This window comes from Corapipo altera, unplaced genomic scaffold (genome assembly GCF_003945725.1).
Source record: "Corapipo altera isolate COAL_440 unplaced genomic scaffold, ASM394572v1 23b, whole genome shotgun sequence".
NCBI lineage: Eukaryota > Metazoa > Chordata > Aves > Passeriformes > Pipridae > Corapipo > Corapipo altera.
Window position 1 is genome coordinate 8,695,369 of NW_020884885.1, and position 13,518 is coordinate 8,708,886.

At 41.7% G+C, this 13,518-nt stretch overlaps 1 protein-coding gene across 3 annotated transcripts in view; it reads left to right on the forward strand.

The window, feature by feature from the left end:
* LOC113946592 (transmembrane protein 263-like) overlaps positions 1 to 13,518 on the forward strand; it is a 209,316-nt gene that overhangs the window by 144,305 nt on the left and 51,493 nt on the right. The window lies entirely within an intron of this gene.

The window sequence follows — 13,518 nt, forward strand, 5'->3', positions numbered from 1 at the left end:
ACACCAGATTCGGAAGGAAGGGTGAGTTAGGGCGGTTGAGAGATGCTTCCAAAGAGTGGATAGTTAATTGGGTTAAGAATGAATGAGCAATTCCTGGTGGGATAACTAACCCTCACATCATCCCTTGCCAGTCCTAAAAGCTTCTTTTCATTTTCTCTTTCCAAAACAGCACAAGGATGTTTTGAGAGAGAAGGAACCACCCCACCAAAAACGTAATGGGGCAGGACTGATAGGAGCCGTGCAGCCAGCAGCTGCACATACTTGTACCTCTCCCACACTCTTCTGCCTTTCCAACAGAAAGGAGTGTACCTGCATGTACTTGTACCTGCCCTACGCTCTTCTGCCTTTCCTTAACTGGAAGAGAAAGTGTCCTTCCTTAAGTGGAAGGCCAGTTGCATCCTTGGCCTTTCTTCTGAGTGTTGAGATGTGGATGCCTTCTCCTGAGAACTAGAGTGGATCTTTCAACTGCTATTTCTTGTTTACTGTGCTATTTCATAGAAATTACTGGGCAGCTGTGAAACATAAATGGAGCAGTGGATCTCAGCTGCCAGATGCTAGGATTTTCCTCAGCTACCCACAAAGACCTTGGAGGTCTTGCTCTGTTTGTGAGTTCCAATTGATACTTAGTCTGTTCTGGCTAAGTAGGTTTAGCGGGTCACTGTGCTGAATATTACCCTGCAGCAAAATTACTTGTCCACTTTGCAGGTACAGTATGGAGAGTATAAGATCCTTAATTAATGACCCACTTTATGATGGAGGCAGGGGGATTGCTTTCTCCACAGTGTCAGTCAGCTAGCCCAAATGAAGTAGTGGTCACAGTGTAGGTAATTGAAAGCTAGATTGTTACCCTTTACAGTAACATCAGAAAAAGTCTGACTGTTCTTATGCGTGCTAGCTAAGAATTCAGGAAAGGCTCGGGACTGATGTAGCAACTACATGCATACTCATCAAAATTTGGTGGTCCCAGTGGAATGAGATAGTGCACTGTCTGTTCTGCATGCAGCCTGCCTGCCGCCTGATCTGTCATCCATTCCCTTTCATCTGTGATTGTGCATGGGAAGCAGGGAGGCTCTTTGCTCCTCTATCTGTGGCTTCTGTCATTTTTTTATTATTGCCTGCTGTCAAAATGTTGTCTCTCCCTACACCTCCCTTTTGCCCGTCTCCCTTTGGAGTTTGTGCTGAAAGATAAAAGCAAACCCATCTTTCTTGGCTGCTAAAAAGGCAGAAGGTTTATTCTGATATGCGTGGCCTGTGGAGACACAGAGATCACATTGGTGATGAAGAGGTGAATATTTGGGTGGAGAGAAGCTGTCTGTTTTTCTGGCTAGAGTATAGCTTACCTTCTTGTGGGCTCTGAGAGGTTTACTTGCTGAAGGAACACCTATCATCTTGCTTATCTAAGCCTTCATTCTGCCACTTGAATGAATCTGTGACCCAATCCAGCACATTATTACCAGGCAACACATCAACCTCATCCGTCAATAAGGATGCATAAATCTGCGTTTCATACTTCTGCAAATCTTCACTGACCTCAAGACTGTCCTGCCCATCAACTAAAGCCTTTTCTGGAAATGCCAGTACACATATAAATGTTTGTCCCTGCGTTTTTACCACATGCACCATTTAGAGCCAGCTCTTTCTTTCCAGGGTCTTATTTTCATGGCATAAACTCCTTCAAAATCACTCAGACAGGAGGAGGGGCTGTGGAACAGGCTGATGTTGGCACTGAGTGTGAGGGCCACTGGAAGAGGGGAATTCAGTGTGAGGGCATTCAGTGTGAGGGCCCCAGGCTCTTTAGCTGTCCGAGGGTAATGCTTGGGAACTGCAAGGAAAACTCATGGCCTCATGAAATTTTGGTCTTTCCAGCAACTTTGCAAATTAACAAGATTTTGAGTGGAGGGTTATCTTCACCTCTGATCTGAAATTAGATTTGTTTGTCCCCTCACGTGTGTCACCATCCCTGCAACCCTGAGCAATAACTGTGTTGATGAAGAACTTGTTCAGAAATAAAAACTCTAATGTGACCTTTGAAATCTAGCCATGCTCCCTGGCTCTTTTTCTTTGGGTTGTTGGTTTTTTTTTTGCTTTCTGACTTGTTTATGTATTCAGTAATTGTTAGAAAACTTGTGTCACTTCATGTTTAAATACATCACAGAATCATATAGGTTGGAAAAAAACTCTGAGATCATTAAGTCCAACCAATCAGGTTGACCAATCAGCACCTTGTCAACTAGAACATGGCACTAAAGTGCCATGTCCAGTCCTTTCTTGAACACCTTCTGGGATGGTGACTCCATCACCTCCATAGGCAGTATTTAACAACTCTTTCCATGAAGAAATTCCTCCTGATGTCCAGCCTGAATCTTCCCTGCACAGCTTGAGGGCTGTGTCCTCTCGTCCTGTCACTAGTTGCCTGTGAGAAGAGACTGATCCCCACCTGGCTACAACCTCCTTTCAGGTAGTTCTTGAGAGCAATAAGGTCACCCCCTGGCCTCCTTTTCTCCAGGCTGAACAACCCCAGCTCCCTCAGATGCTTCTCATAGGACTTACTCTCTAGACCAGCCTCCTTGCCCTTCTCTGCACACACTCCAGCACCTCAATGTCCTTCTGGTAGTAAGGGGCCCAAAACTGGACACAGTGCTCAAGGTGCAGCCTCAAAAGTGCTGAGTACAGGGGAAGAATCACTTCCCTGGCCCTGCTGGCCACACTATTCTTCATACGAGACAGGATGCCACTGGCCTTCTTGGCCACCTGGGCACACTGCTGGCTCATGTTCAGCCACTGTTGACCAGCACTTACAGGTCCTTTTCCACTGGGAAGCTTTGCAGCCACTCGTTCCCCAGCCTGTAGCGCTGCCTGGGGTTTTTGTGGCTGAATTGCAGGGCCCAGCACTTTGCCTTATTGAAGCTCATACCATTGGTCTCGGCCCATCAATCCAACCTCTCCATATCTCTCTGCAGAACCTTTCTACCCTCCAACAGATCAACACTCCTGACCAACTTGGTGTCATGCATAATTTTACTGAGGGTACACTCAATCCCCTCATCCAGATAATCAAGGCTGGGTTCCAATGGAAGGTACTGAAATACCATTAGTGCCACATTGATATTGCAAAGCACCTGAATGTGGTAGGGACAGTTTTATCTTTCCTGCACTCTTCTGCTACCAGGAGCTTTGATCCTGGAGAGGGGTATGTAACTCTGACTTCAGATTTAAGGATATTGCCAAAAGTCCAGTGTTATTCAGAATTTCTCATTCCTCATGCCTCTCCATCCAAAGCACCATCCTTAATCTGGTTGGAATCTGAGGTGCTCTCAGATATTCTGGTGTCTTTTTAAAAAAGCTGAGCTGTTGTAACCTGGTGCTCTGGTTGAATTTCAGTATGTATGGTTCTGACAGTGTGCATCTCTCTGCAGTTTCAGCTGGATTCTCTCATCTTTGCTTCCTTCTTAAATGTTTGTGTGGTGGTATTAATGTTTGTTCCCTCACATATCAGAGATCATTGGAACTTAGGGTTTATAAATTGTCTTTTTTTTTTTTTTTTTTTTCAAAATACTGACTGCTTAGACTTTGTTATTTGAATGTCTTAGAAGGCCATTACATTTGTGGTAGTTTTGGGGGGTTTTTTAGGGTTCCTAGTAACTGTAGTACTGTTAAAATAAGTCACAAAAAGTATAACTATCCTAAAGACTTGTGGCAGCATTAGGAAGAGTAAAACAACCCCATTAGGTACCATTCCACCATGTGTGTCCCAGCAGTTCAGTTGCAATACCAACTGTTGGCACGTCATGGTATGATCCCAGGTCAGCCCTGACACTGACCTCCTGCAAAAAGGATTGCTGGCAGCCAGCATAGCAGGGCAAGATTAGAAGGAGTGGATCACGTGAGTATAGACTAAAAGTAATTGATAGGTAGAGAGAAAATGGAGTCTGCCTGAGTTTGGAGGAAGGAGTAACCAGTTATAAAATAGGAGTTTTTCCTTTTTCCTTAGCAGGTGTGGAACTTCACTTATTCTGCAATCACAGTCCTGGCTCCCATTTTAAAGACAGTAAGATATTCAGTTTAATATCCTTGCTATTTGGGAAATCAAAGGTTTATCACTGTCCTTGAAAATAAGAATTAATGGAGTTGCTTCTATAGTGCCAATTAAATCCTCCATTTAATTCTGAGAGCCAGCTGGAGATGTTTGTGACTGAGACTTGAGATGTACTCATCTTAATGCATCTATCTTAGCTGCTCTTGGTGTTTTCCCTCTCTCTGGTGCCTTATATCCAGGACAGCTGCTTCTGAGGACATCAGCACTTTCTAATCCCCTATGTTTATGGCTTTCTTGTTCAACCCCTGTCTTTGATCTCAGATTGAAAACCCGGTTTAGTTGTCAAAATATCATGAAGGCCAGGATGGTCTCATCCTTACATATGAAAGTGAATAGTTGAGAACTGTTTTAAAACTGCCCAACTGAACAGAAATTTAATGCTTGTTGTTAAAAGATTACAGTTCCTTCTAGCAAGTCATATTTTTGGGAGGGGAGGGTAACAGGTGTGAGAGTTGTTTGTTAGTCTAAGAGTTCCAGATGTTGTCTGATGCCTCTTGTAAAGCTTGCTCATACCCACAAGGTTTCTGATGCGATTGCTATTCAGGGATCTGCCCTATACCTGCATTGGCAGTCTTGTTGAGCTTTTAGGAAAGCCTTTGGCCAGTGATTGGATGAGAAGAGCTATTAGTGTTTGGGTTCCTTAATTTAATGCAAATTCCAGGTTTTTTCTGCTGCTGGAGCATCTTTTCTCCTTCTTGCTACAGTGGTGGGCCAGGTACAGGCAAGTGAGGGCTTGTATCCAAGGAACAACATTAAATTCAAACCGAGGGCTCTGATTCATGATCAAGCTCATCTGTGTCCACCAAACTGGAATAGCTTCTTGTATGTGCATTCTTATCCAGCATGAGGTAATTTGATTGATTTCACTTTCCCGTGAAAGAGGATTACTGGATTTGTGTTACCTTACTTTCCTTTTCCCACTGATAACCACCACCCACAAGGCAGAACTTGATAGTGTCTGAATAGCTGCCCAAACCACAATACCTTGTCATGTTTACGAATCTTGAAACTTTGCAATGACCGAATGATAATTTAGCAAATGGAGCTGGTTTTTTTAAATTCCTTTCTTTTTAAGTTAATATCTGTTTAAAACTTAGTGAGCCTTTTCTGACTGTACCTTTGAAAAGCTTTGTAGACTTAGCCAACTGTTGCTGTATTCAGAAATATTATTATGAATACAGCTAATTCCTTGAGCAATGTGATTTTCTTCTGGCTGTTTGCTCTTCCTGCAGAGCTCCAAGGTGATCTGTAGCTGGGAGTGCAGAAGCCTGGTCAGTCATGCTTTCTGAAAAACCCGTCCTTAACTGTCTGCACAGAACCGAATGCCCTTTATTTAGCACTTTGAGTAGCAGTAGAAGAAATTAATAAAAGGAAGGCTAGTCTTGCCATGTTCTCTGGCAGTCAGTTAAGTCAGTGTAGTCTGCACTGTCAACACACATCATGGAGCAGGGAGAAGTTAGTTCTCTCTAATCACTTCACTAGTGTTCAGGCTTTAACTTTTTGCTTAGACTTGACTCATTGGAGTACTTGTCAGCTGGCCTAGCTAAATTGTCATGTTATCTGTTGTGTCTCTTCAACTAGCATGAATGAATGCATGAATGATAACTCTTTAATTGGGATATTATAGGAAGATGAGCCTGGCTGCAGGTCTCTGTTAGAAGCTTCATCACCCATTCCTGAGATGAACAGTTACACTGCCTTATTTCCCAAGAGTTAACTTTTCCAATTAGACTTTTTTTTTAATGCAGAAAAAACAAGTCTTTTCCATTTTTTAATTTTATTTTTTCCCCCCAGGGAGACCTAACATTAAGATATTCAGCTGTCTATCTCATTTCTTAACATGCAATTTGTCAGGAAGTGAGTTTCCATTAAATTCTTGATAATTAGTATACTCAAACTTTGATAGACATTTTTCCTTTTTGCAACAAATTTTTTTTTTAGCTTATTATCTGCAGGCAAGATCAGTCAGCTAAATTCCTGTCTGTCAGACATCTCTGTCTTTGCTCATTCTTAACCAGTTTGAGGTCCATAAGTATTGAATGAATTACTGCACTGGATTTCCGATTTTATGTGGGTCACAGGTGAAATGAGTAGGGAAAACTGCCTAGAATATGCTAAATGGTTCCTTCTTCCTTGCAACCTGTTTTGAAATTACATTTTTCCCTGGTTTTTTTGCTAAAAAGAGCAGCAGGACTTCAGGTTAGGTCAGCAGTGGAGTGTTATCTGGAGAACCCTAATCCTTTAAAACAGGGTATTTGGTATTCAGTCCCCCCTTTTGATGGGACTGGCAGGACTTAAGGCAGCCTCTCTGTATACATTATGCTTAGTTCTAGCTAGGCTTATTGAGCCTATCACAGGCAGGATTCAGCTAATTTTTTATTATTCATCACAATGTGTTCTTTAACTAAGTTGAGTTTTCCATTGCTATTGCACCTGCTTTCTCAAAAGAACTGGTTATAAATGCACAGCCTCTTTTTTTTTTCTAATTATACTGCTTAAGAAACACATGGACATGGCTGTATTAACTTAAAAATTTCTTCTTGCTCAGTTACTCATCCACTGGCCTTTTCTCCTGTGGGTGGCTGTTGTAAAAGAGCTCTTGGAAGCGCAAACAGTGCTGCAAGTTCTCAACTAGTTCTGTCCAACAGCTTGTCAAGATGTCAGAGGAGAAGACAGCTGCGGCAAAAATCCCGGCCCTTACCCTGGATGACATCCATGGCAATATTCAGTAATTTTTGCCCCGGGGTAATGCTAAAGTAAATTATATATTAAAAATGAGGTAGGAAAAGTAGCAAAGAAGTAGCTAATCCCGCTAAGCCATGGGCTAGAGAGAACTTTTGGCCATGAGCATGGAATGAACAGATCCCAGCTGGCTGCAAGGGGCCATCCAGTCACAGTAACTTCAAAGGGGTTCTCAGCAGCTATGGGCTCTCTCAGGCATACTAAAATCTTCCAGGAGCAGAGAGGGGAGGAAACTATGCTCAAAGGGGGCAGATTGTGTTGTCCACTGGACAACTAGTAAAAGGAGTTAAGGAAAGTAAAAGCTGTCATGGCTCTGCGTAAATACGTTCCTCTGTGGAGGCAAGGCAAGAAACATGAGCAGCAAATGCCATGAAAAGCTCTTCTAAAATTTTTTCTCTAAGCAGTCCTCACTGTACATGTGTGCTGTGGTCCCAGAACTTGGTGTCAGCTGCTGTGTAGCTCTGACCTTGAAACCAGGGCAGACAGGGAAATGGCATTCTCTTCTGTGGCCTGCATTACATCCCTTCAGTCTGGAGTGCAGATGGAAACATGAGCCAGCTCTTTGGACTTTCCTGGCCCCAGGCAGCATGGCTGTCAGTGGGCCTCAGGTCCCCTATTTGCAAGTGATTTGAATCTTGTGCACTTCAAAGATACTGTCTGCAAAAGATAATGATGAATGTTATGCATCAGCCTGTGGCTTCTGGCAGTCTGACTTTAAAAGTGGTAGAGCAAACTTTGAAAATAATACCAGCAGGTTTTGGTTCCTGTCACTCTTTCCTATACCAAAACCTTGCTCATACCACTGCCTAGTTTGTGTTGAGAGAAAGAAAGCATATGGAAATCAATGCAGAAGTTGAATGTAAGCTAAAGACCAACAAGTCACACCATGACCCGACCATAATTCCAGGACAGCTGCTTCCTTGGAAGCCTGCATGTGGGCTACTCAGACAACAGGGCAAGGAGGAGAATGTAGGTTAACAGGGCTTGAGTGTTTGCTGTTGAATTATCTCTCCAGATACAAATATTGATGCAGGACGGTGGCTGAGGCTGTCAGACTTCTGGTTCAGGTGAGTGAGTCACTTAAAAGCCACATGGCTGAAAGGTTAGCCAAGGATAAAGAGCAAGCTGCTTTCACCACTGAGGTGGCTGCAAGCCACCACACACAGGCATAAGGTTGCAGGCAACTTGTCAGTGTGGTGCTGAGGGAGCTGACTCACAGCTGCTGTCTGATCAAAGTCAGCACTCTTCCCTTCTCTCCTTCAGAAGGGGACCCTGTCCTCGTTTCTGAGCTGCTGCAAGCCAAGTGGCTGCTTTTAATAGAGTACACACAGAAGATGGTTGTAGGCAATTGAATTAGGGTTGCGTTATTAGTCCATCTGTGCAATGTGCTCGGTTTATTGACAATCTGGTTAGAGTGGCTGGAGCTTGTTAAAGTGTTTCCTACTGTTGAATTTTGGGAGTTGTCCTCCTGTTGAGAAGGAGCGTTCGAGAAAGGCCTCTCTTTAGACTGAGAAGGGGCTCTGTATGAGCTGTCTGCACTATTTTTCTGGCTTTCTGGGAAGGCAAAAGATTGCATGGGAAAGGTTCATAAGATAGCAGGATTTGGCTCTGTAGTTCATTGTGATGTGCACGCTCCCACTCCTTTTGCTTGAGGCAAGGGGCGGCTGCTGGTATGTGGGATTGTATGCAGGGCTCTGGGGAGAGCTCTCTTTTGTTCACTTTTCTAAAGGTTGCATGGTGTAGGGTATGATCTGTGGCAATCATAAGCCAAAGTCACTTTCTTAATGTCGTTGGGTCCACAAAGTATCTTTGTGAATACACTGTGTGCATCAGACAGAAAAAGCATGTGCTGCGCTATTGGTTCAGGAAGCTGTGGCATGACTTCTGCAGCAGCCTTTATGTGCAAGTGTCAAGCTCTTGCCTGTCACAGCAGCCTCACTGTGGTATTTGAGATGGAAAGCTTATCTTTAAGGTTGATCTCTAAGAAAGCAGGGGAGCAATGCTGCAACTGCTTATGCAACAAATATATTGCTTTTTGAAGATAGGAGGTCCATACTGTTGTCTGGGGAATAGAAAAATGGTCAGAATCATAACTCTTTACAAAAATCATGATGCTTATTCAGGCCTTTGACTTGCCTGGAATGCCTTATTTCAGAGGTTGGCTATCAGTGCACTCCTATTCTGTTCACCAGCCTCAGAGCTATCCATAGTGGTCCAGTCACATCTTTGAAATAGTCTTGATGGATCTTTTTCAGTACTGTGTCCCAGTAAGTGAGCTTGATTGTTGTAGTTTACAAGACAACACAGAATGTCTTTGGTATCTCTATCTTTTTATAGGTTCATAGTGAAAACTCCATGCAGAGAAGCAGCAGTGATGACTAAAGAGGGTGTGGGAGTGACTTAGGAGAACAGACATTGAAAAGCTAAATAGGTGTAACTCGACTACAGAGCAATTTATAAGACATGCATGATTTATAAGACATGCATGTATTTAGAGCTTGAAAGTAACAGGAAGACGGATAATTGTTTAGGGTGATCTAATGGGGATTCAATTTAAGCAAAGTATCAAGTATCAGAATTCTTTGTGATATGGATATATAAAATCTTCACTCTGAATAAAAAGACCCTCTATCACTTTCTTTGTACAGAGCAGAAAGTAGTCATAATCTATGAAACACTGCATAACACATGAGATGCATTTAATCCTTTTAAGTTAGATACTAGTGGTTTTGAAATTGAATTATGAAGCAACTTCAATTTTTAGAGGTCCAAGCTGCAAAGGATGGCTCTTGAGAACTACAAGGGTTCTTATTGTGGCTAATTATTTTCAAAAGAATCAGAAGGAGCTAAATGACAAAGTCAACACAGTACTCAATTTGGAAAAGTCTGAATTTTAAGCAGTATTGTTTGTACTAATATGAAAGTTGATGTAAACCTGGGAAGGCTTATCTTCAGTTACCTGAATCAAAACCTTTGAAGCAACATAGTATAAAAAGAGGAGAACAGTTAAGAATGCATAAAAATTTGCTGTTCTTAAGACTATCAGCACTACCATAGCATGCCAGTTCTGTGCGGGAGCACCTCTCTTCATTGAGAGCTGTGAGACTGCAAGAGTCAGTCCATATGAAAATAAGCAACACAGTTTAGAGACAGTCTGCAGTTACAGAGATCAAACCCTGAAAAGCCGTGGATCACATAATACGTCTGCATCGTGTATTCATTCTCTTCATCTGGAAGAAGGAAAAGTTTAATAACTGAAAGCTAGACTAGGGAATCCAATCCATCCAGATACTACAGAGAGAGAAGACTGTGGAATATGAATGCACTTTGAAATCAGTATCCTGGTAAACCCTGGTGTATTTGTGATGATTTGCAAGTAACCTGACAGTGCATGAAATAATTGTCTTTGTAGATATGAAACAACATTGACATCGACTTTGAAATTTAAATGAAAGAAACACAGTAGAGTTCTTTTAGATGCATAACCTTGGTGCATTGACTTATTTTTTCTTTATAATAGGTTAATTACCTGAACAGGTATTAGTTAAATAGGTTTCTGTTTTATTATAAAGCAGAAACAACCATGTAAGGATCCATGTTCTTGAACAGTTACAGTATATTGCTTCCCACCCTGATATAAATGCAACATAAACCAAAGTGATTTAATTGTCTGGGAGTAAATAATTGTTATTCAGGAAATGCTGTGTTTGGCCTGTCCTGTTGCCACTGAAATGCAAATCACAAAGCAAATAGCACTATAGTCTCATTGCTGTGTGTGGCACACACAGCAAATGCACAAGCAGCAGCTTTAGTAGCCAGTTAAGAAGCTGCACTGGTGTCCAGTGTCTTTAATGCAATTTCTTTGCAACAAATGGTTGTATTTGAGCAGAACCTTTTACTGAACAATTCTGTCCTTTTCAATGTCTCAGGTTTTCTGTTGTATGGCATCTGCAGATAAGTAGGGAGTTATTCAATATTAATAGGTTTATTTTATCAGTTTAAGTGTTTATTAAAGAGAGTTCCCTAGGATATGATAAAATCTTTATGCAAAGCTATGAAAAGTGATAGAATCTGATAATCCTTCTAGTGTGTTTGGTACAAAACCATTTTACATTTCCAACAAAGACCATTGCTGCCCTAATTACAAACCGTTCCCTCTAAATAGTAGAATTTAATCTTTTCTAGTCTCAATATCAGCATTTGATTTATCAGGTGGTATTTGTTGGAGGGGGCATTCAATTTCATGCTATTTTAAACAATTTCACTGACAAAGCACATAGATTCACAATGTATTTAAATGGAAAATGGAAATTTTCAGTAAGAAATTCGGAAGATCTCATTTGAGTTTAGCATATAGTCCTCTATGGGACATGAGTCTGTGTGTAATTCTAGGCCCTTCTGTAGCATCATCCTTCAACAGTCTCCTCCAGATTGCTTTGTGGAAGAACACTGGGTTGAGTTTAACATTCAGCACCTAATTTCCCCATTTAATAATGGAAGTAAATTCACAGTGTAAAATAACACAGAATTGAGAATGTCCAGGCAAACCCAGCTGCCAGGTGAGCTCCAGCTGTTAGCCAGAGCTAATGAGCAATGCACTGTGTTGTGAGTAGCTTAAAATATGTTATTTTTTCCAGAAATCCAACACAACAATGCCACAGTCGGTGTAATTTTTGGTGGAGAGAGAAGACTGTTTGCATTACTTTCTGTGGCTTTGCCAGGGACAAGATGTGTCCAAAATCCGAGTGCACCCTGGGGAAAACATTTTTAAGTCCCGTCAGCAGTATATGTGTGATTGTATGTGCAATGAAATAACTTGTTTCTTCTGCTATAAAACGTGGTAGGTTCCCACTGGAGGAGTGTGCTCTGGTAGGAAGTTAAGTGGTACAGAGAGTCTTTTCTTGCACAGTCCCAAGCTTTCAGGTGATCTGCATGCTTTCCTTTTGTTCTTAAAACTGCTCAACCACAGCTGTGGCAAGGTGCTGCACTGCTGGTATTGTCCTCAATGCAGATGTGAGGAGTGCCTGTGAGCTGTGCAGGAATATTTTCTTACCAGGATTTTTTACTTTCCCTTCCTTCCTTCTTTTTCTTTCCCCACCTGCAACACAAGGGAATAAATCAGTAATAAGTCAGAAAATACTGCTTGGGTTTATTGTTTAATTCCCTCAGTACTTGATTTCTGGAGAACATAGGTTTGGTTTGAAGCAGTCCCTAAGCAACAATCTGGCTGTAATTCATGCTTCCTTTTCTTACCAAGACACAGGAAGCCCCGGGTCTTCACAGAGATGAGTCTGTCTGAAATTGAGAATATATTCTCGTTGCTCTTAAGTGTGCTCAGGATGTTTTATTACACTGGACAATATTCATGTCTTGGTAATGGCAACCTGACTTCCAGAAGTATCACATTTGGCCTGAAGTCTGTCATTTTTATAATTTTTTTTCCCAAAGTTGTTAATATGAGGGCAATATCCTGCTCCCATTGAGAATCTGGCTATTTTTCTTTAGTGCCTTCATGGGAAATAAAATATCTTAAAAATCTGCCTCCAGTCTGTACTTGATGAAACAGGCTGAATGTATAACTCTGAGATTGCTGTTCAGACATCTCATTCCATGTTTTACTGCAAAATCACGGAAATCAGGAGAGGCAGGAATGCAGCTGGAATTTTGTGCTAGCCAGTCTTTTTAGCTCTCTGGACTTGATGAAAGTGCCACCTCAATTTGGTAATATGGACAGCTAAGCCTGGTTTTGTTACTGCACGCACAGATTTTTGTATGAAAGAGACCAGAAAAAAGCTGAAATTGTAACTACAAACCAGAAGAGGAAGTCAGAGCAGGAAATGGGCATGTCATGTCCCATAATTTGCCAGCACTTCTTAGTCCTCCATTGTTGTAAACTTCATATTCTATTTCTGTTTATCCATCCTTTTCTCCAGAGCTGCAAACTCAGAATAGCTTTGCTTGTGATACCCCATCTGTCCCAGCTGTGTGCTATTTCGGAGCTGATGATGCCATTTGCAGCATGTTGCCATACTGTGTAACTTTTGCAATGGGCAAATATCCACCAATGGCTGTGGGGGCAACCCCAAAATTTACTACCCCGATGACCTCACACAGCTCTCCAGGGGCTGAAGGTTAATGCACTAATTTATGGTATCAATCTACCTTCTACTGTGGTACTGTTTCAAAGTGCCTACTGCATTTCAGGGAATGTCTTGAGTTCAGTACATTTAAATCACTTTTATATGATTTTAGGTTCAGTAAGGTAAATTTGTTGCCAGCATAAAATGTCTTCAGGTATTTTGGGAAGAAGGGCTGATTTGAGCTGGTGTTCATTATGGGAAGAGTAATGGGGCCACTGATCTCATTAATTTGTTATTGACCTTCAGCTTCTTATAATGGGTCGGGCATCCCTACTTTAGCTTCAGGACGAGTTTACCCAGTGAACAAATTCTCATCCTGTTGTATAATATCTTTCTTTAAAAAAGTTCCATTCATCTTTAGTGTCTGATTTTTGTAGGGTTTCTGCTTTATATCCAGTCCTACATCTGTGTAATTTGAGCTATAGAGGCAGGTTATACAACTTGGGCAGGGTCCCACAGCATGTCCTGGTGTCTCCCCAGTACTGTAATATAACTGTGAAGAGGTCTGTGCTTGTGGAGTCATAGATAATATCTTTTTCC